Source organism: Diceros bicornis, chromosome 19 (assembly GCF_020826845.1).
Source record: "Diceros bicornis minor isolate mBicDic1 chromosome 19, mDicBic1.mat.cur, whole genome shotgun sequence".
NCBI classification, from domain to species: Eukaryota; Metazoa; Chordata; class Mammalia; order Perissodactyla; family Rhinocerotidae; genus Diceros; species Diceros bicornis.
The window spans coordinates 32458326-32479536 of NC_080758.1; the positions used below are offsets into that span (position 1 = coordinate 32458326).

Below are 21211 nucleotides of genomic sequence, written 5' to 3' on the forward strand. Positions count from 1 at the left end.
AAGTATTAAATAAAATCTAAGATTAGAAAGTATTGTGTCATAGTCTAATGGGCAGTGTTTTTCTTTTTAAGTGGGGCTTAAAATAATAGCGCATTTACAAATGATAGTATCTCAGATTAGATGAAATATAGTATAAGTGTACACTATAAAAATTGGCTAGATGATGCATATTTAATTTATCTATTGTTGCCTCTGGTGGTGGGAATTAAAAGGGGATTACAATTTGAATTGTAGGGCCCGCCCCGTGGCTTAGCGGTTAAGTACGCGTGCTCTGCTGCTGGCAGCCTGGGTTCGGATCCTGGGCGTGCACCGACGCACCTCTTCTCTGGCCATGCTGAGGCTGCGTCCCACGTACAGCAACTAGAAGGATGTGCATCTGTGACATACAACTATCTACTGGGGCTTTGGGGGGAAAAAATAAATAAATAAAAAAAAATTAAGAAAAAAACAATTTGAATTGTAATGCTTTATTTCCTGTATTTAAAAATAACAAAGCAACTGACATAAAATGTGAACAATGATTAAATCTGAGAGGTAGGAGCATGTTGTTATGTCTTTCTTGGCTATTTTATTTTTGTTTCTATATTTAAAACTTTTAAACAACAAACCAGAAATACCTTAAAAAATAAAATGGAAGAACAACAGCTCAGAAACTCATTTTATTTGCTAAAGAGTATTTTTGGGCAATTGGGGGATGGTGGAACTTGAAGGAGGAAAAAGTTGGTCAGGCAGACACAAAAAGACAAACATTGCATGATTCCACTAATATGAGATACCCACAATAGTTAAATTCATAGAGACAGAAAGAAGAATAGTGGTTACCAGGGGCTGAGGGTGGGAGGGTGGGGGGAAGGGGATGTTTTTATTGAATGGGTATAGAGTTTCAGTTTGGGATGATGAGAAAGTTCTGGAAATGCATAGTGGTGATGGCCACGCAACACTGTAAACGTACTTAATGTCACTGAATTGTACACTTAAAAATGGTTAAAATGGTAAATTTTATGTTAGATATATTTTAACACACACACACACACAAGCTGGGCAGGGGAGTCAAGAGTTTTATTTTGGGCATGTTGAGTTTCAGATGCTCAAACGGAGTTGGACAAAAATCCAAGTGCAGGGGAGTGATCATGGGCTGCGGATGTGGATTTAGCAGACACCATATTGGAGCCACGGAGCTAGAGAGACTGTAGGGAAGGCGAAGTGGTCAGTTCCAAGACTGGGGCCCTCCAACACTTAGAGAAGATGCATCCAGTGAGGTAGGAGGAAAACCAGGGGACAGCGTGGCCAAAGCAGCCAAGAGAAGAAAGCCTTCCCAGCAAGAGGCAGCGGTCAGCGATCTTGAATGTTTCTGAGAGATCAAATAAAGTGAGGACCACTGGATTTGGCAATGAGGGAGTTGGGGTTTCAGCAGCGTGCTAAGGAAGGAAGGCAGACTACAGTGAGTAGGGAAGGGAGGATGTGGTGATGGGAACTATCCACAATACTTTGAAGAAGTTTTGCTGTGAATGTTAGGTGAGGAATGGAGGCAGATAAGGAGGTCTAGGATATCCCTTTTAAAAAAGAAAAAAAGGATGAGAGATGCTAGAAGATGTTTGTATGCTTGTGGGAATGGTCCACTATTCCCATAAGAAAGGGAGTGAGGGCAGACATAGGAGAGAAGGGAGAACTGAAGGTGGGGGGACACGAGTGGTGTGAATGGCCTTGGGTGGGAGCAGGACACCTCCTCCATCTCTGAGAGGGTGGGCAGAGAGAGTGGGCCCCGGGCAGGCGGTTCTGAAGATTTGGTGGTGGGAAGATGACGGCTTCTGTTTCCTCTACGAATTGTGAAGCAATGAAGAGGATGGCGTCTGTTTCCTCACCAGCTGGGCTGGGCACACGAAGAGGTGTTGGAGGCTTGAGGACAGAGGAGAAGGTGTGAGCAAGTCATAGCAGACAGTGGGAAAGGCAACACCCACAGGACGTGCAGTGTGTCCACCAGGCAATGCCGAGTGCCCTGTGGAGCCCTGTGGTCCCAGACATAAAGGGAGACCAGTGATAAGATGGAGTGACTTTCCCCAGCAGCGCTCTCTAGCCGAGTTCTCTGGGGCATGCGCAGAGAGCGCAGGCAGGTGTGTCTAATTCCATCAGTGAGTCCCAAAGTGAGCTTCATGGACCAGCAGCAAGAGCATCACCTGGGAGCTTGTTAGAAATGCAAATAATTGGGCCCCATTCCAAACCTATTGAATCAGAAACTTGGGGGTGGGGCCCAGCCATCTGTGTTTTTCATAAGCTCTCCAGGTGACTCTCAAAGTTTGAGAAGCCCTGAACTAGAGTAAAGGAACTAAAGGCACTGGGGCTGATCTGCAACTTGTAGGTGAGCACGGTGGCCATTCTCTGGGGCAGATGTTCCCGGAGCTATGAACTCCCTCGGTGTCTTCTCTTTTAACTAGTGACAGATCTATAAGCAAACCCTGGAAACTGCCAAGAATGGAATGCTGTTTAAATGAACTCTGATCTTTCTAATGAAAGATTATTTCACAAGGTAAACAACATCCTTCAAACGTACTTTTTATTTTTCTCAGTCTGAATCTGAATATTGAGTTTCATGTATCTTGACCTTCGCTCCTGCCCACAGTGTTTGGAAAGGACCCTGGACTCTCCTTTCTCTCCCAGGTCATGTCTTCTAGGGTTGTCACAAGGACCTTCTTGGGACCTGCTCCATTTTCCTACATGGCTCAATTCCAGTTTTCAAGTCTGTGGGGAAACAATGATGGGTTGGCCATTCTCCTACGCGTGAGGTCTTTTCCTCCTCAGCTGAAATAAAGACAAGGATGAGTCAGACTGTTTCAACCTCCAGGATCTCCCAGTCCTCCCAGTGACTCAGAGGATGGTCTGTTTAATGGGTAAGTACTCCTCCCAGGAAGTTGGCAGCCCCAGCCTCCCCATACCTGAGTCACTGGCCCTGGGTGCTGCTATCAAGACATATTGCCACCAAGACCTGTGGAGGCAGGCCAAGAAAGACCAGCAATAAGTGGACCGGGAAAGAGGATGGGAGTTGAGTCTAAGATGCAAGAGGCTAAATTTGTTCCTCATTTGCTTGTGGCCTTGGGTGGACCAATAAAGGGCTCAGTGTCCCTATTTGAAAATGGGAGAAATCATGTCTCCTACAATGTTAACAGACTCAGTAGCAGCCCAAAAGGAGAGAAGATGAGGCTTCTGGGAATATATCTGGCTGGAGAAACACTTTGTAAGTTTTCTGTGCAAAAGGAAGGGAACCCTGGGGGTGGTTTATGCTTGAGGATTTCTAGGACAAGCTATAGCTTGAGCAGGGCCTGCAGGTGGGTGGGGTGGCCTCCATTGGAGGAGGGGCAGGAGGCCTGATGTGGGGACGCTGGCTCCAGGCAGGGGAGCTTGGCAAGCAGGGGCACCTGTAGGGGCACAGAGCAGCTGGTGGAAACACAGCAGCCCACTGCCTTGGTTTCGGTACTGTCTGAGTTGCTGGCTCTGGCTTTCTTTTCTCTTTGTCTCCTTCACTGCCTCTCCGTCTCTGTCCCTCTCTGTTTTTCTCTATTCGTCTCCTCCTCCTCTCGCCTACATCACAGCGAGTAGTGAGGGCTCCCCTCCCCGTGGGTTGTTTCTTTCCTGTTTAGATGGTGACTGGCATCTGCTTATGGAGGCAGCAATCAACTCATCCTGTTTACTTGTCGCTGACACAGTGGGTTGTGGTCAGGGAGGCTGTCCGCCACAGCCCCCCAGGGTGGGGTGGGGACCAGGATGCTGACACACACAAGCACACACACTCAGCCATGACCAGGTCAGTCTGCCTCACCAGAGCCAGGAGGTCCTGGGCTGTCCCGCTCTGATGTCTGGGATACTGTGGGACAGTCAGCTGGGCTGAGGTCGCCTCCTCTGCTGCTGATGTCGATGGCCCAGCATGCTTGGCATGGACTCAGGGCTCAGAAAAGGTCTCCTGACTGAAGCTGAGTGCACAGATCCTCGGAGGGTCGGGGAGATCTCAGAAGGTAGAAGGGCAACGCCTGCAGAGGATGATGTTAGAAGGCATCTTGCCCAGAGCTCTCATTTCTAGAGGAGAGAGTTAGGACCAGAGAAGGCAAAGGGCTTGAGGAAGGGGTCACCCTTTACCACACCCCCTCTCTGCTCCACCTCTCTTGACTGGCCCTCCCTCCTTAACTCATGTGATTTGAGACACACGGCTTAGTTTGTTTTTCTTGGTTTCCCCATATCCTGTGCAGTGGCTACTGCTCAGGGTTAGGCTGGAGATTGACAAGGTTTCCAGGGGTTGGTGGTATGAGTGGAGAAAGGGGCAGGAATCAGGCCAGACCTGTGAGGGGGACAGATGGTGGTGGTGATGGACATTAAAATAGAGGTGTGGAGGAACCAAGGCCGAGAAGATGGTGCTGTTTTTAAGGTGCTTGCCTAGGACCCGATTGCTTCCTAGTTCCAGCCTCAGCCAAGCTTCCAGCTGACCCCTAGGCAGCATCACATGCAGCAGCAGAACTGTCTAGCTGTCCAGTTAACCCAGAGTTGTGAGAAATAAGAAATCGTTGTTGTTTTAAGCCACTAAGTTTTTTTTTTTTTTTTTTTTGTGAGGAAGATCAGCCCTGAGCTAACATCCATGCCAATCTTCTTTTTGCTGAGGAAGACCGGCCCGGGGCTAACATCTATTGCCAATCCTCCTCCTCTTTTTTCCTCCAAAGCCCCAGTAGATAGTTGTATGTCATAGTTGCACATCCTTCTAGTTGCTGTATGTGGGGCGCTGCCTCAGCATGGCAGGAGAAGTGGTGCGTCGGTGCGCGCCCGGGATGCTAACCTTGGCCACCAGTAGCGGAGCAAGCGCACTTAACTGCTAAGCCATGGGCCCGGCCTCATAAGCCACTAAGTTTTGAGAGTGGTTTGTTATGTAGCAGTAGACAACTGAAACTTACTTTGGCAAGTACTCCAGCACCTCTGCCGCTGTCGTCTCTAAAGCCAGATGCCTCCAGTACCATCCTTGCTGCCATCCTCCTGAATGGGTTCTGGGTGACACCTGTCTCCTCACATTGCTCCTTTCCACATGAAAATCTTCCCTGGTGCATTTGGTTGCAGGGCCTCGATGATGCCAGCTCCTCAGCTGCAAGGGACACTGGGAAAGAGTGTTTCTGGTTTTGGAGTAGGGGGTGCAGGGTTCAAGACACGGGAATTTCCCTAAACAGAGACAGATGTTCAAAAGGTACTGGGCACCCCTGAAACATGACGAAGGTCCTCAACAACAGCCAATATTTTTTGTGAACTTCCTGCGTGCGTGGCGCACAGCTCTGGGTCCATTCACCTTCTAATTGTAAACAGTGCTCTGACATCACCCTTCCTCATTCTCCATCCCTGTGGTTTGGATGGGATCAACTCCAGGGTCAGGCATGTGATTCAGGCCCAAACAATGGTATGTGACCCAGTCAGAGCCAACCTGACGTAACCTTGGCTTTTTGCTGGGACCGCTGAAAGGAGTGAGGATTTGGGCTGTGAGGATGGAGCCTAGAGCTGCTGGCAGCCATCTTGCCACTGCAAGGAACAGAGATGAAAGATGAGGAGAGGAAGACTAAGTCTTGATGATAGTTTTTGAGTCTCTCGGTACCCGATCAGTCACACCATTGGAGTCTTACGTTATGTGAGCATATAAGTTTCCTAGTTGCTTGCACCAACCCAATTTGAGTAGTTTCCCATCATTTGTAATCCATCAGGTCCATATTAATATTCTTATGTAATGCTCACAACAGCTCTTTGGAGTAGGTATTAGTTACTAACCCCATTTTGCAGACGTGCGAACTGAAGCACAGAGAGGCCACATGGAAGCAGAATTCAAACCCAGGAAATCTAGTCCTGAGAGCCCACTCATAAACATTGTGCTGTCCTTGGTGACAGGGAAGGGTTCACAGAGGAGGGGGTAACATTTAACCTGACATTTAACTGCAGCGGGACATACAGGTTTGTTAGGAGCAGGGAGAAAGGCTTCTAGGTGAAGGGAATAGCTTGCGCAATGACAAGGCCTTTTCTGCTGATAAGAAACCTCACCTGAAATTCACCATGTCCCTGCAGCCTGTACCCAAGCCTGTCCCTCCTGCAGGCATCAAGCCCCATTTCTGCAGGGACCCCTGCCCTCCCGGCCATGCAGCAGTCTGCTCTGCACTGGAGCCTGGTGAGTCCCCTGTGGGGTCGAGGTTAGGTGGGGCACCCTCCTCAGCCTGAAAGACAGTTCAGGGCAGGGGCCTGGCTTCCTCCGAAAGCTTGCACCCCTTGGACTGGGGCTCTGTCAGCATCTGTAGAGATGCTCAAAGGGTTAAACGGAATAAAATTGTCAGAGACCAAGCGCTCCCCACTCCCCATCCCCCCTCACACCTGAAACTAGAACAAATGAAAAACTGTACAGGGGATCCGAGCAGTGCTTGCAGAATCTCAAACAGAAAACGAATAAATAATTTCCAAATAATTCTGATTTATTTCTTAAGAAAAAAAGAAGTGACCGTCACATTTATATTTGCTTCGATTTTTATTAACTTGAGGATGAGGCAGTGGGTACTAGCGAAGGATATTTTCTTAAAGAGGCCACTTCCACTCACGGCCGTGGGCCACGAAGGGACGGGCTGTGGCGATTTGAGTGCCCCCTCTCCCCTGCTGTTGCGGGTTTGAGATTGATGCGCAGAGGTCTCTGAGGCGAAGGGGGTGGGGGTGGGGGTGGGGGTGGCGGCAGCGATGTTGGGGAGAAAATGAGATTGGGGGTGGCTCCTGGGGACGAGCCCTCTGACCCCAACTGAGATCCGGTGGAGTGTCTGCGGGAGTGAAGACAGCTCCAGGAGGAGAGAGGGGCGCCCCTACCTTTCGAAAGACGGTTCTGGACTCCGCGGGTCAACTGAGCCCGGCGTCCTGGCTCTGCTCGTCGCCTCGCAGGCAGCCTCAGCCCTACGTTACGCCCAGCACGGGGTTGGCAGGGCTGAGCCAGCTACTTTTCTTTCGGGGATGGGTGGGGACGTTTGGCGCCCAGCTTCAGGCGGCGGGTGTGGGGCTCAGGTGCGGAGCGCTGGGCCGGGGTTCGGAGGCAGGGGCACCGCGGTCCCCGGCTTCGGCCACCTCCAGCTTCTCGGCCCCCCGCGGGGCGGGCCCGGGGAGGAGCGCGGCGGGTCCCCGCCCCGAGGCGGAGCCGGGGGCCGGGCCGGAGCGGACCAGGCGGGGTGGGCCGGGGACGCGAGGCGGAGCGGGGCCCCACACAGGCCGAGGCGGCTGGCTCGGGCCCCTACGGTCCCGGCGGCGGCTGGAGGAGGAAGCCAGGCGGCTGGAGGAGGAGGGGAGGCGGAGGAGGCCGAGGCTGGAGCACGGCTCGCCGCAGACTCATTTCCCCGGCTCAGCAGGGAAAGGTACCGCGCGCCCTCCCTCGGGCTCCGGCCCCCGGGCCCCGGCTCCCCGACCCCCAGCCCGCGCTCGGGCACAGGCAGGGGCTGCGGCCGCCGCGGGAGGGCGAGGGGCCCGGAGCGGCCCCCAGGGCTCGGCCAGCCCGGGACTCCGGCGGCCAATGCGGCGCTCGGGCCGGAGGGCTGGGGTGCGCGGCGTTCCCGGAGGCTCGCGGAGAGCGGTGGGCGCCGCGCCCCCTCGCTCGCGTCGGGGGAAGCCTTGGTCCCGGCGGGCGGCGGTGGTCCCGGGCGGGGGCAGCGCGTGCCGGGCGAGCGCGCCGGGGGCGGAGGGCAGGCCGGACCCCGCGGGCTGCGTGCCGCAGGGGAGCGCCCGGGGCGCCCGGCGGGCGCGCTCCGTGGGCGCAGACAAAGCCGGGCGCGGACGCCCCGCGACGAATCGGGCGGTCCAGACAGAGAGTGGGCGCTGGGGAGAGAAGAGAAAGCTCTGGGGTGACTGCCGGGACCTGGGGAGAGGCTGGGCTACCGTCCCTCCGGGCGTCCGGGTGGTCTCTTCGGGGGGCCCCCGGCAGGGTGGGGAGCAGCTCTCTCCGAAGGGCCAACTGGGGCCTCACTGGCTGCTCCAGGCCAGGTGAGAACCAGGCTCGGAAAGGGGTAGGTTGTGCTGAATGCTCACTTTGGGGGAGGGGCTGAGGGAGGCCACTGCCCTGGGAAGGGGGCTGGGGCTCTAGTAGAGAGAGTGAGGGTCCCGTGGACCCCCTCGGAGCTGCAGCGGGAAGGGGCACAGCCTGATGAGATAAGCGCAGTGGCTGGCACGTATGGTGAAATGTGCCCCCAGGTTGTTTGCAGAACCTGTTGATGGTAGCGCATCCCGTGCCAGTCCGCGGGGGGCAACTTGTCCATGTTTGGAGCAAGCAGCAAAACGGCAGGTGCCCTGGGAGTCATTGAAGTGGCACGAACCGAGGGATGGGTAGGCGTGCATCTGAAAGCGTGTGCAGTGAATGCCCCACATCTGCATTCTGACAACTTTGCCCCCTTTCCCTCAGTTGGGGGGACGAAGCATCCCAGTTCCTGCCACAGGCCCGTGCCATCACTTGGGCTCCAAGGTGGACCCCTCCCTGTCCCCCATTCTTCAGTTACTTCTCCTCTCTCTTGGTGTTAGAAGTGGCTTCTTTCCCCCTGGATCATTCATAACAGTATAAGCACATGCTTTGGCACCCTCCTCCCCCACTTCATAGCCCCTTTTTTGCCTTCCTCCGTCATTTTCCCCCAGCTACACAGACCCACTTCTCCACTTCTCTTCACAGCAAAACTTCTCCAGGGAGCTGCCTGTACCTGCTCCTCTGGAGCATGGCCCTTTGGCTCTTTGGCCCACTTGACCTGGCTTGGGTCCCACCACTTCACTGAAACGCCCCAGTCAAGGTCTCCAGTGATTTCCACGCCCCCACAAGCAAGTCTTCCTTGACCCCTCTTGGTCTTGTTGATCATTTTCTCCTTCTAGACCTAGTATCCTTTCTTGGCTTCCCCTGGTTGTCTTCCTCCCTCCCTGGCTAGCCCTTCCTTAGTCGTCTTTGGGGACAACTCCTCCACTCAACTCTAAATTTTGGGGGACCCCAGGGCTCTGTCCTGAGCCCCCGTCTCCCCTCCGGCTCCCCTCTATTTACATACCCTCCGAGCTCTCATTCTTCCCTACGATTTTTAAAATCAAGCATTAATTTACAAACACACAGATCTTAAATGTGCGTCATGTTCATTCTCGTAATATTAAGTAGCAAATTTTATCTCCAGTCTCAACCTCTCTATCCCAGCCACCCATCTGATGATTTCTGGTGTCTTGGATGTTCCATAGGTATGAAAAGCTTCATGTGGACGAGACAGAACCCTGACTGCACTCCCCAAATGTGACCCTCTGCAGGCCTTCCCATCTCAGTGAATGGCCCATAACCCACCCACCTTTAAAGATGGGAAACCAGGTGGCATCAGCTCCTCCCTTTGCCTCCCTCCCCACATTCAGTCCAACAGCAAGTCCTTTCGGTTCTCTCTGCAAAATCTATCTCAGGTCTTTTCTTCATGCTGATCCCACTGCTACCGCCCTAGGCTATTGCCGCAGGCCAGGCTGTAGTAGCTGCTACCTGCTTTCCCAGGTCTGCATTGTCCTTCTCTACTCCATTTTAACAGAGCAGCAGGAGCAATTTAGAAAAACATTGATTAGATAATCTCATTCCTCTAAAACCTTCAATAGCTCCCTATTGCACTTGGCCTGGGCAGCCAGGGATTTATTTCAAGCCAGCCCTTGGGTGGTGACTGCTGGGTGCCGAGCCCTGGGGGGCAGAGAATTGAAGGGGAGGAAGGAGCCGGGGCTGGAGGTCTCTGTATAGACCCTTGTCTTTCCACCCACAGCTCTCTTCTTTGCACAGAGGAGCCAGCTGAGAATTGAATTGTGTGGCTCGTGCTCTCAGGATGGAGAGCCAAGAGCCAGGGGACATCAGATGTGGGAGGGAGGGGAGCTGGGCCCTGGACAGGGGGACCAGTGATGGACCCAAGGTAACACTGTGAGGCGAGTGCTGGATCTAGGGGCTGGCGGTCCAGATCTAGGGGTGGTGTGCCTAGGAAGGACCTTGAGCTGGGATAGGTGGGAGCAAGGAGGGTATCCTGGGTAGGAGAAGTCTGGCAGAGGCCAAGAGGCTGGGCCAGGACCCTGGTACACTCACTGGGTGCCAGGCAATGTTCTAAGGACTCTGCAAATATTAACTTCTTAATCCTCTTAACAGCTCTATAGGTAGGTCTTATTCCCGTTTTACAGATGGGACAACTGAGGCACAGTCATACAACTCAGTAGTTACAGGGTGAGGATTTGAACACAGGCAACCTGGCTCCAGAATCCATGCTCTAAACTACTTTACTCTGCCCCTTCTCTTATGCCTCTCAGATACACGCCAGTTGAAAGCTCCTTAACAAACAAGTGCTTTTTCCTGACTCCCAGAGGTGCCTGGCCTTGGGGGCTGGGGAGGTAGGAAAGAAGTCATATCCTCTAAGGGAGAAGGGGTCCTTACTCAGAATGGACAGCTGGGTTGCTCTGCTTCATGCCCCACCTTTGCTTCCAGGAGGGGCTCCTGGCCCAGGCCAAGTAGTTGGGCATAATGCACACTGTGATTTTGGGGTGCTGGGGAGGTCAACTTCTGGTATGAAAACAGCTCCCTGCCACCATTAGATTGTCACCCCTCTGGGTTTTGCATTGCTCCATTGCCCTCATCTGCCTCTGGGGAGGTCAGGTAGGGCTCTGCAGATAAACTGGCCTGTTTTGGATTCCATCTAGAATGTTGTGAAGTAGAGCTTCAGACTTGGCCTTGGGAGCCTGAATGGGGGTCTGAGTAGGGCTGGGCTGAACATGGGAGCAGAGCTGGGGAACAGAGAAATGGGAACTGAAAAGAGCTTAATCCACTTTACTGTTGGCCCTGTCCTTACCTCTTGTCTGTCTGTAAAATGGGATAGAGCGACTTTTTTCTTTGCTCCCTAGAGGTTGTGGACGCCAAGAACTGCTTGAGGTGACGTGCCTGAGTGGCTTCTTGCAGACCCAGTGTAAAGGAGAGAGGACTCCCCATAGGATGCCAGCCCTGAGGAACTGGGCCAGGAAAGAGGGAGCTGGGAGGAGGGTATGGCAGCCCTGTCCTGCGAGGCTTTTCTGTTGGGTCCTGAGGACACTTGTGGGCAGGTGACTTGGCCTCCCAGGGGCCTGGCTGGCTGACTGAGCAAGGATTTGCTGACCACACAGGGATGGAGTCTCTTTGCTCCAAATTCTGAGCCCCAGACTTTAGAGGATCTGCTCCTCTATCTCGGTAGACCCTGCCAGCCCCCAGGGAAAGAGGGAGGCAGAGTCGGTGGCATTCTCTGCTGCATTTTGGGAAACTGAGGCACAGAGTAAGCACATTGCTGCTGGAAGCTCACCAGGCCCGTGGTTCTTAGGAGTGCTCCCTCTCTGGCAGGGAGTGTGCAGGAGGTTTGTCTACGCTGCCCCAGTCCTTTTCTGCTGAGTTGAGGTGAAGGCTGTGGCAGAGCCTGAGGCTGGCAGGCTAGAGCTGAGAGTAGACTACCTGACAACTGGATGCTGGGCCTGCAGTCAGCACCTGGCATCTCTGTCCCAGCCTGATGCTCAGAGCCACTGGGAACACAGGACAGGATCCCCACTCTCCAGGGAATAAAAGTGAGGCATGCCAGGTGTGATATAATGAGGTACAATTCAGACCAGCTTCCTGGAGGAGGTGATGCTTTTAGAGGGTCCTGAAGTCCGAGGTGGCTTTGGCCGACAGAGGAGAGGATGGCATTCCTGAGGTGGAGTGGGACCCCCAAGCCTGGAGAAGTGGGTTGAAGCCAGGTTGGGGAAGGCCTCGACTGCCAAGCTGCTGAGTCTGGACTTGATTTAGTAGGCCCCAGGGGAGCCATCGAAGGTGCTAGACCACGGGTGCAATGAGTTGGTTAGAGCAGTGATCTGTAAAAGTGCTTCTCAGACTCTAACATACGCATGCATCACCTGGACAGCTTGTTAAAATGCAGGTTCTAATTCAGCAGGTCTGGGTTGGGGCCTGAGACTCTGCGTTTCTACCAGGCTCCTGGGTGGCGCAATGCTGCTGGTCCACGGGCCATCTTTGTGTAGCCAGTGTTGAGATCGGGGACTTGGGGGCCAGACGGGCAGGGACGGGCACAGGTCACGGGGGACCTGGAACAGGTAAAGGGGACTGTCCCGGCTCCTGTGGACTGTGTTGAGGGAGGTTTGGGGGCTGAGATGGGGGCAGGGCAGAGGCGAGTGTGTAGAGCGTGCAGGATGCAGGGGCTACTCTGCTGGGAGGTGAGGCAGGGTGGGGGGCCTCTGGGGGCTTAGGTCTCAGGCAGGGAAACAGGCCTGATTTCTAGGGCGTCTGACTGTGAGGAACCCCCAAGACCACAAGAGGGTGTCTTAGGCGACTGCCCCAGGGTAGAGTGACATGCAGGCAGCATGTAGGCATCTTATCTTTGCCCACAGCTGAGCCCAGCCCTCTGGGTAGCCAATCTGGGGTGAGCACTCTTCCTCCAGCCAGGGTGGGGCCGAGGAGATTGGGGAAACAGCTGACTCCAGCCCCAGACATGCCATCTTCTCCTAAAGCCCCCGGAGTCTCCCCAGCTGCTGAGCCACCGCCCCCAGCTTGGGCAGTGTCCCTTACCCTGGCCTCGTAGCTGCCGCCGATGGTTACGTGAGCCACGGTGGGGGTCTCCTCCCCGGTACACCTGGAAGTGGGAAGGCCTGGATGCTCCTCTCTGCTCTGCCCCTGGCTGGGCCACCACAGGCAAGTGTCTGCTCCCCTCTGAGGCCTCCGTTTCCTGTTGATTGAAGGATTCAGTCCCCTCTCTGGGGAACGGGATGGGGGGGGTCACCGGGTTTGGTAGGTGGGACACTGTGTCTTCCCAGAATGGCAGCTTAATACATTGTAAGTTTGGTAATCTGAAAAGCCACATGATGATGGAGTAGGGTGAGCAGTTCGCACGGAGGAACTGTCTGGCTTGCTTTGGGGGTTCTCCCAAGGCCCCTGATGCTTCGGGCTCTACATGGCCTGGGGGTGGTATCTGAGGGCGCTGGTTCCTCCAGATGCGCAGTCACCTCACCCAGAGGAAGGTGAGAAGGGCAGACACTGAGGGCAAAGGTACCGTGGCCCCGGGCAGTGCCAAGAAGGGCTGTCAGGCTGAGCTCCCCAAATGTCCCGCACGCCTCCTAAAAGGACCCCAGGGCTGAGCCAGTCACACCCCCCTTTGATCCCTGCTCTTGTGCCCCCTGCTGTTCTCAGTGGCTGGGAGGTGGTGGCATTTCTCAAAGACTGTTCTGAGAAACCTCAAGGGTTCAGAGGACAAATAAGGGTAGAAAGTGGCAAATTCACTCCCCTACCCTGTGGGAGATTCAGCATGCTAAGAGAATTAAAGGCTCTGACAAGTCCTGCAGAAAAGAAACCATTTGGTGTTTCCTAAACTGATTTGACCATGGATATGTTTTTTTTGAAGACTTCCTAATAATATTCCACTGACCAGGAAAACACCTGGTGGGAAGGGCTGATGCGGAAGGATGCTGCTTCATGAAAAACCACAAACATGGGTGATAGGTGGGCCCAGAAGTGCCAGGGAGGGAAGGATGGACGGTAGCTTCCTAGAGCAGGTGGACTTGGTGGGATGGGTACTATTTGGACTGTCAGTGGAAGAAAAGGGCACTGCAGAGGGAGGGGCGGCCTGGGGGGGCCTGGGGCCCAGAGCAAGCCCTGAGTTCTCGTGGCAAGAGCTCTGCTTCACTGGGTGGGTGAGGAAGGGACCTGGGAGGACCTAGGACCTGATGGTACCTAGGCCCACATCTTTGGGATTCTGGAAGGGCCTCTCACCCCACTGCTCTGCTACTTTCTCTCTCTACATGTTCTCTCCCAGCCTTGCATCTCAGAGAGTGGAGTTGTGACCTCTGGGCAAGAAGCTAAACCTCTCTGTGCCTCAGTTTCCTCATTTGCACCGTGGGGATAACATTACTTCCCTTGTAGGTTCGTTGTGACGTCAGATACCTATTGGCTGCTCTTAGTGTGATTGACATGGCTGCAGGCAGTGTCTTCAGGAGGGATCCGGGGAAGGGGACAATAGTTAGGGACATGAGGCCAGCAGAGAGCATGGTGAGGCCTGGGGTGGGGGCCTGATTAAAACAGAGGAGTGACCTTCTGTGGAGGAGAAGGAAGGGCAGGGGGGTAGCCAGGACTGGCTTCCTGGAGGAGTGGCTGGCACGGTGGGGAGATTTGGGCAGAACGAGGAGGTTTCACAGGCCACTCTGGGCCCTGAGGGCTTAGCCTGGGTGCGAGAGTCAGAGGATCTGGTGTGGTGGGGGTGGCAGGAGACAGAGGGGCTGAGGGCAGGGAGGGGGTATCAGGGAGCCGCCTTCGTTCGTTAGGCCATTGGGAGCAGGGCAGTGGTTTGATCAGAGCTGTATTTTAGTGAGAAATGTGGCGGGGTGTGCAGTGATGGTGGGGTGGGGTGCAGGACACCCCCCTTCCTACCTTGGGCTTCCTATGGAGGAGCTCTGCCCCTTCACAGCTCAAAGCCTGAGGAGGGGTCAGGTTGCTTCTATGACCCTGATCCTCAGATTCGCAGAGCTCTGAGTCATTTTTCCAAAAAGTTAGGAATCTCATCCTGTTGCCTTCCTGGAAGGGGTGTCGCAAGTGCAGGAGGGGAGAGGGAGAGTTCCAGGGCCCCTCCCCCTCAGCTGGGGGCTATGGTCAGTGCGGCCACCCTGCCTTGCCCCTAGCCACCCCTCATTTCCTCTGAGGTGTGAGGACTCTTTGTTCAGCAGCTTAGGTGGGGGCCGTGGGGTGTGGCATCTCAAACAGCCGCCCAGGAGAAGTTGCTGTAATGGGCCGTGTCAGGCAGACAGGCTGATGTGGTGACGACGGCCAGAGTCAGGGAGGCCCTGGCAGAGGATGCCCGGAGCTGCTCACCCAGCCCAGCTTCACTCTCTTGTCCTCCTGTGCCCGGCTCTTGCTTCGTCAAACAGGCGGGAGCCCGGGGCTTTTCCTGCTCTTTCTAAATCAGGGGCTGGAGGACAGAGGATGAAGAAAAGCACTTGGGTTCAGCGAGAGTGGAGTAGCTGAACCTCTGTCTCCCTCAGTCCAGATCCCTCTGTCCTCTAGCTGCTTCTTGGGGGACGGTGTTAAGAAAGGTGTGATTTAAGACCAGGAGAAGAAGCACTTGGAAATGAGTTGTAATTTATTAGAAAACAGAACAAAGAACCTAGCCACCCTCTGCCAACTTGGTGCGAGGCCCCAGCAGACCCATGGTTCCCGTCCTCCCCACACGGCCCCACGAGGCACAAGCTGTTACCCCATTTCACAGACGGAGACACTGGCAGTGCCAGCAGATGGCGTGACTGGATCTCCAACCCAGGTCCTAGGACATCTGGTCCCATGCCCTTGCCTTACCTCACCCTCAGAGCCTGTTCCCGTGTTCAGCCTCCCCATCCACGCCAGACCCCCCCTCAAGCCAGCCCAGCCCAGCTTCCCAAACTCCTGACCCCAGGGAGGAGGGGCTGATGGGTCTTCCTTGTGGACTGGCAAAAAACTAGACCTTGAGTCAGCTAGATTTTAAGATGACTCAAGCAGAGACACTCAGGACCACCAATGGGCAAACATTCTTAGGAGAGGTTTTTAAATGAGGCCTTTAAATGTTACATACACAGATCCCTTTTATTTTGGAAAATTAATTTAAAAAATCATACACAATTAATGCAAAACTTTTGAGTTAATCTGAGAAAGTAACTCAAGAAAAGATGATGAACCTGACTTATTCCTTGGTTTTAAAAAACATAAAGCCTGAGCCTTAGTATCTTACTAAGTGAATTTTGGAGCACCTTATGTCAAACGGCAGGTTGTGGAACCTCTAATATGAAATGCTTAGCACTGCACCTCTGACGTGCTCAGTTAAAACTAGTGATAGCAATGATGATGGAATTATAAGAACAGACATTTCTTGATTTTGAAAGCTGGTGCATTATTAAGTCTGTCTTTGAACTCAACAAAAAGACTTGAAGAATATGTTTATCGTCCAAGCTCAGCGACTTAACTCCGTAGGTGTTTTATGGGTCAAATCATGGGCTCAGGGCCCACGGGTGCATTTTGAAATGAACACCATTGGCTTTTCAGACCTGGTTCCAGCTTTTGCTGGGGCGGGAGGCAGTGTTGGGGGAGGGGGTCCTGTTTCACGGTTGAACTTTATAGAGGGCCCTTTATGGGGGATTCTGTGTTAGGACTCATTAGGAGAGCACAGTTAAACCTCCCTGAAGTTACCAGAAGGAGAAAACCTTGGGCCAGTGAGACTGTCTAGAGGGAAGTGTGAGCTAATTGCTCTTAGAATTTTCTTTTGCACTGGAAAAGCAAGTAGACCACCATCCCCGTCCCTGTTTATGGAGGACAAAACCAAGGGCAAAGGGCTGTGGCCTGGCCTAGTGGAGTGCCTGGCAAGCCTTAAGCCAGCCCCCATGAGGCAGGGAGACTAGGGTGACCTGCAGCCCACTCCACTAACACCTGCCTCCTGGTGGCAGCCCCCGGTTTGGCAGTGCAGCTGGGGTGAGCCGCCAGGCTTGAGGACGCCTCTCACCAGCCCTGAGTGCCTGGCACAATGTGTGCAGTGTCAGTGTGTGTGGGTGAGGCAGGAGAAGTGCCAGGCCAAGGGCAGTCCTCAGGCCTGCCGGCCCCGGGGGTGAGTAGGGGCCTGAGAACTGCACAAGCACTGGGCAGAAAGACATGAGCTCAGTGTGGTCAAGCCCTGTGCTGCCCCTCACTGTCTGGTGGCCTCCACCCCCCCTGCGAACCTGAGTCTGCCGCCTCATCTGTAAAATGGGCACCCAGGTGTTGGGGAGTATTAAATGAGGCAAAGACTGGGAAGGGCCGTGGCTCACGAAGGGCTCAGTAAATAGAGGTTTGCTATGTGGCTTATCTGTGGCTGGATTTTGGGGAGATGTTTTCCTTTTCCATTTTCAGATCATGCATGCCACCTTCCACAGTGATAAACTGTGATGAGTGGGGGCCATAGGAGAGGGAGCTTTGCCTTAAAAGAGTTTACAGTGGAGGGAACCCCCTCCCCACAAACGCTGCCCAGGCCCAGCAAGCCTTGGACAGCTCAGCTCTGCTATCGGGGCGGCAGTGTCTCTATGGGCAGGGAGCATGGGGCTTGGGCTGGCCAGAGTGGGGACCCCGTGGCTCAGAGAGGATGGGCCTGCATCCTCTCAGACCCCCTCCTCCCGGGGGCTGGAGCCGAAGCACAGATGGGCTTTGTGCAGAGTCACGAGGGGCCGGTAAGGGGGAACTGCGCCTGGCGAGCTTGTCTCACAGGCCCCAGTGCTTGTCAGTGGTTTTGAAAGAGTCAGTGGAAAGTGCTGACTGGGCTGTCCTCCCTCATCCCAGAACTGTGAGGCTGCGGCTCCTGGCAGGGAGAGAGGAGAGGTCCCACGGGGAAGCCACCTCCTTAGCTGCCAGCTCACACCTCCTCGGCTTCAAAGGCCCCATCTGCAGGATGGGTGGATCTCCGTACGGGGATGCTGACCCAGGTCAGGGGCTGTCAGGGCCGTGCTGCGGGTGATGCCTGAGGAAGTGGGGCTCGAGAGGGGCCCTGGGCCCTGTGTCCGTGGGTGCACTTGGCCCTGCAGTGGGCGGTGGCCTGGAGAAGCGTCCCCAGCTCTGGAGATAGCCCCGAGGAGAGACCTGGGCTCGGGCCTCAGACCACCTGGGCCCTGGTCCCACCTGTGGGTCGTGCACCAAGTTATTTGGCCTCAGTTTCTCATCCTTCCTACCTCACAGGCTTGTCGTGAAGGAGAAAGGGGGTGACCAGGTGACATAGCATTTGTCAGGGTTTGTCTCAGTGATGTTATGACTAGTTGCCCAAGTCATCCTGACCCCGCCCTGGCCCTCGCCCCCACATCCTGTCCTTCAGCAAGTCCCAGGAGGTCACCACAGCACTTTTCACCCTCTGATCCGCTCCTGCATTTCACCTCGTCAGAGAGGCTTCCCTGACCTCGCCACACAGAGCAGCTGCCTCTCCCCTCACCCTGCCTTTCCTTGTGGCACATGTCACTCCTGACCTGTCAGCTCCTCCGGGGGAGGCTTCTGGCTCTTGCTCAACCCCGAGTGCCCGGCACAGAGTAGCACTCACTAAACTTTTGTTGTTATTGTTCTTGTTGTAAATATATATAACATAAAATTTATCATTGTAACTATTTTTAAGTGTTCAGTTCAGTGGCATCAAGGACATTCACATTATTGTGCCACCATCACCGCCACCCAGACACAGGACTTCTTTTCATCCTCTCAAACTGAAACTCTGTTCCCATTAAACACTAACTCCTCATTTTCCCCTCCCCCAGCCTCTGGCAGCCACCCTTCTACTTTCTGTTCTGTGGATCTGACTACTCGAGGTACCTCATATACATGGAATCATACAGTATTTCTCTTTTTGTGATGGGCTTACTTCACTTAACATAATGTCCTCAAGGTTCATCCATGTTGTAGCATGTGTCACAATTTCCTTCCTTTTTAAGGCTGAGTAATATTCCATTGTATGTGTATACCACAGTTTGTTTATTCATCTGTGGATAGACACTTAAGTGGCTTCCACCCTTTGGCTATTGTGAATAATCCATCTATGAACATGGGTACGCAAATCTCTCTTCGACATCCTGCTTTCGGTTATTTCAGGTATATACCCAGAAGTGGAATGGCTGGATCATATGGTAATTTTATATTTAATTCTTTGAGGAACTACCATACTGTTTTCCATAGCGGTTGCACTACTTTACATTTCCGCCAGCAGTGACCAAGGGTCCCAGTTTCTCTGCATCCTCGCCAACACCCGTTATTTGTTGATTTTTGATGGTGGCCATCCTAATGGCTGTGTGGACTACACAGTTTTGAATGAGTGGGAAAGTCTGTCCCCTACTCCTTCTCACCCCCATTTTCCACTCTCCCCTTGGGCCTCACTTTCTCTCATACCTTCTCTCACTACCGGCCATACCCTAGGGCTGGAACGTGCCCCCCATGCTTTAAGATGCGGCTCAGACACCTCCTCCCCACCCCAGGGTGTCCTGTGCCCGCCCGGCTTCTCACTGCTCTTCACCCCACACAGTATGCTGGGTCTGCAATGCCTGTACTGTTTGGTGAGTGACTGTGTGACCATCCTGCTCATCCCCTCCCCCTTTCTCTGGAGGGTGAGGATGCTGCTTGTGGGGTTTGTGCCCTCTGGGGAGCCAGGCCATCCTGCCCTTTCTCCTGGGCACCCCCAGGGGCAAGCTTACACATGTGGCTGACTGGCTTCGGGAAGCTCAAGGAAAGCCCTCCATGCCTTCAGGTCAGGTGAGTGCGGCCATGTGGGGCCTGGGTTCAGGGGGTGAGTCCTGGAGGGAGGGAAAAGTGGTGTTGAGAGCCGATCTTGTAAGCAGTGCCTCTGAGCCTTTGCACCTGCAGGTCCCCCTGCCTGGAGCTCACTCCTCACGTCTCTCCTGGAAGTCTTCTCTGACCCCTTTCCCTGCCCATTAGGAGCCCCTCCCCATCCCCTCCCGCATTCACCATCACAACCTTTATGGCGGCATGTTGTACCTATGAGTTAACTAGCTGTGGCCTGGTCTGTTGAATCCATTGCTGTGTTCTCCCCAGGGGCTAACGCAGTGCCAGGCAGGGCTGCGTCTTGGGGGAGACAAAACATATAAATCTTTCTGAAGACTTCCGGGTGGGAGCCTAGGACCCATTAGAGAGCAGAGCAGGTGTGATGGCAATTCCTATGTTACCGATGAGGAAACAGAGTCTTCCCCAAGATCATTCAGAGCCAGACCCCATCTTCACCCTGGGTGCTCTTGAAGGGAGCAGTCCCCATGGACAGAGGTTGGCCCTGTCTGGCTTGAGATGGAATGCAGAGTGCTCTGGGAGCTGGGCAGCAGCAGGGGAGGGGAGAATAGAGGCGGACTCTCAGCCTGAGCTCTCTGCTTCCTCCTCTCAGGCGTAGGCAGGCCCTGGACATTCTGGGCTGGCCTGGAATCTGCATTTGGAGCCTGCTCTAGAGCAATGATTCTCAACCTTGACTATACATTAGCATCATGTTGGGTTCTTAAAATATATTCATGCTGCGACCCCACCCCAAAAGTCTGATTTGGATGACCTATGTGGGAGCTGGGTGTTGGTCTTTCATAAAAGTCTCCAGGTGGGTTTGTGCACTGGCTGGGCAGGAGTTCCTGTTTCCTGGGCCTTACAAGCTGCAGGGCCTGGGCCAGGCTTTCTGCTCATGGGACCCCAGCCCTGAATTTCAGGGAAGAGGGAGCAGGGACCCTAAGTAGAATATGGACTTTACCTGGGGGTCTCTACCCTGGAGGGTCTACAGGGACAGAGAATTGCTGACTGTATTAGTTGCCTATTGCTGTGTAACAGACAAGCCCAAAACTTGTAGCTTAAAGCAGCAATAAACATTTATTATTCTCAGTTTCTGTGGGTCAGGAATTTGGGAGCAATTGAGTATTTCTGGCTCGAGGTCTCTCAGGAGGTTGCAGTCAGGATGTTGGCTGAGGTTGCAGTTGTCTGAAGGCTCGACTGGGGCTGGAAGATTTGCTTCCGGAGTGGTATACTCACATGCTGGGTGAGATGGTTAGCCTGTTGGTAGGACTCAGTTCCTCGTCTCATGGGTCTCTTCATGGGGTTGCTTGAGTGTCCTCATGACGTGGTGACTGGCTTCCCCTAGAGTAAGCAGTCCAAGAGAGCAAGGCGGAAGCCACAGTGTGTTTCATGAACTAGTTTCAGAAGTCACACTCCATATTTCTACAATATCCTATGGGTTATGCCGGTCAGCTTGTGGGGGCCTACGCTAGGACATTAGTACGAGGAGGCGAGGATCATTGAGGGTCTTGGTGACCCACAGAAGGTCCTGTCATTGTACTTACAGCCTCACAGACCTTGCCTCGTAGGTCTAAGTGCCCCCAGTAGGTGGGGTGGCCCTTCTCCCTGATCCTCTATTCCTCCCCTGTCATCAGACCATAGCAGTGTCACTGGGGGTGGAGTGGGTCTCTCTGAGCCCTGGAGATCTTGCTCTGGAGTCATCGTGCAAGAGGGTCTGTGACCTCTCTACTGGCTGGACTTCCCTTATCCCCACCCACGTCTGCTGTCCTGGCCCAGACCCCGCTGTGGTGACCCCCCCACCCCTCCACTAGCATGCAGACTTGCGCCTATAGGAAAATAAATATAAGAACCATTGCTGCTGCATGCCTGGCTCTGGGCTAAGCAGTTGCATTGTCTCCCTCAACCTGTAAGGCAAGAACTCTT

General features: G+C 54.0%; 1 protein-coding gene and 1 long non-coding RNA gene across 5 annotated transcripts in view; one reads left to right on the forward strand and one right to left on the reverse strand.

Annotated features, from left to right (window-relative positions):
• Positions 1–2534: 2534 nt before the first annotated feature.
• LOC131418154 (uncharacterized) lies at positions 2535–5537 on the reverse strand. Of its 2 annotated transcripts, none has more exons than XR_009222858.1 (3): positions 4929–5537; positions 3812–4019; positions 2535–2796 (listed from the first exon to the last, which is right to left on the reverse strand). It is a non-coding gene; the product is annotated as an uncharacterized LOC131418154 (long non-coding RNA). The 2 variants fall into 2 exon arrangements; XR_009222859.1 differs by having other exon boundaries at positions 3812–4065.
• Positions 5538–7221: 1684 nt separating this feature from the next.
• The window catches only part of SMOX (spermine oxidase), a 36012-nt gene continuing 22022 nt past the window's right edge, over positions 7222–21211 (forward strand). For all 3 annotated transcript variants that reach the window (XM_058563144.1, XM_058563140.1, XM_058563143.1), the window contains exon 1: positions 7222–7385. The gene's annotated coding sequence lies outside the window, so the exon portion shown is untranslated. The remainder of the gene's footprint in view (positions 7386–21211) is intronic.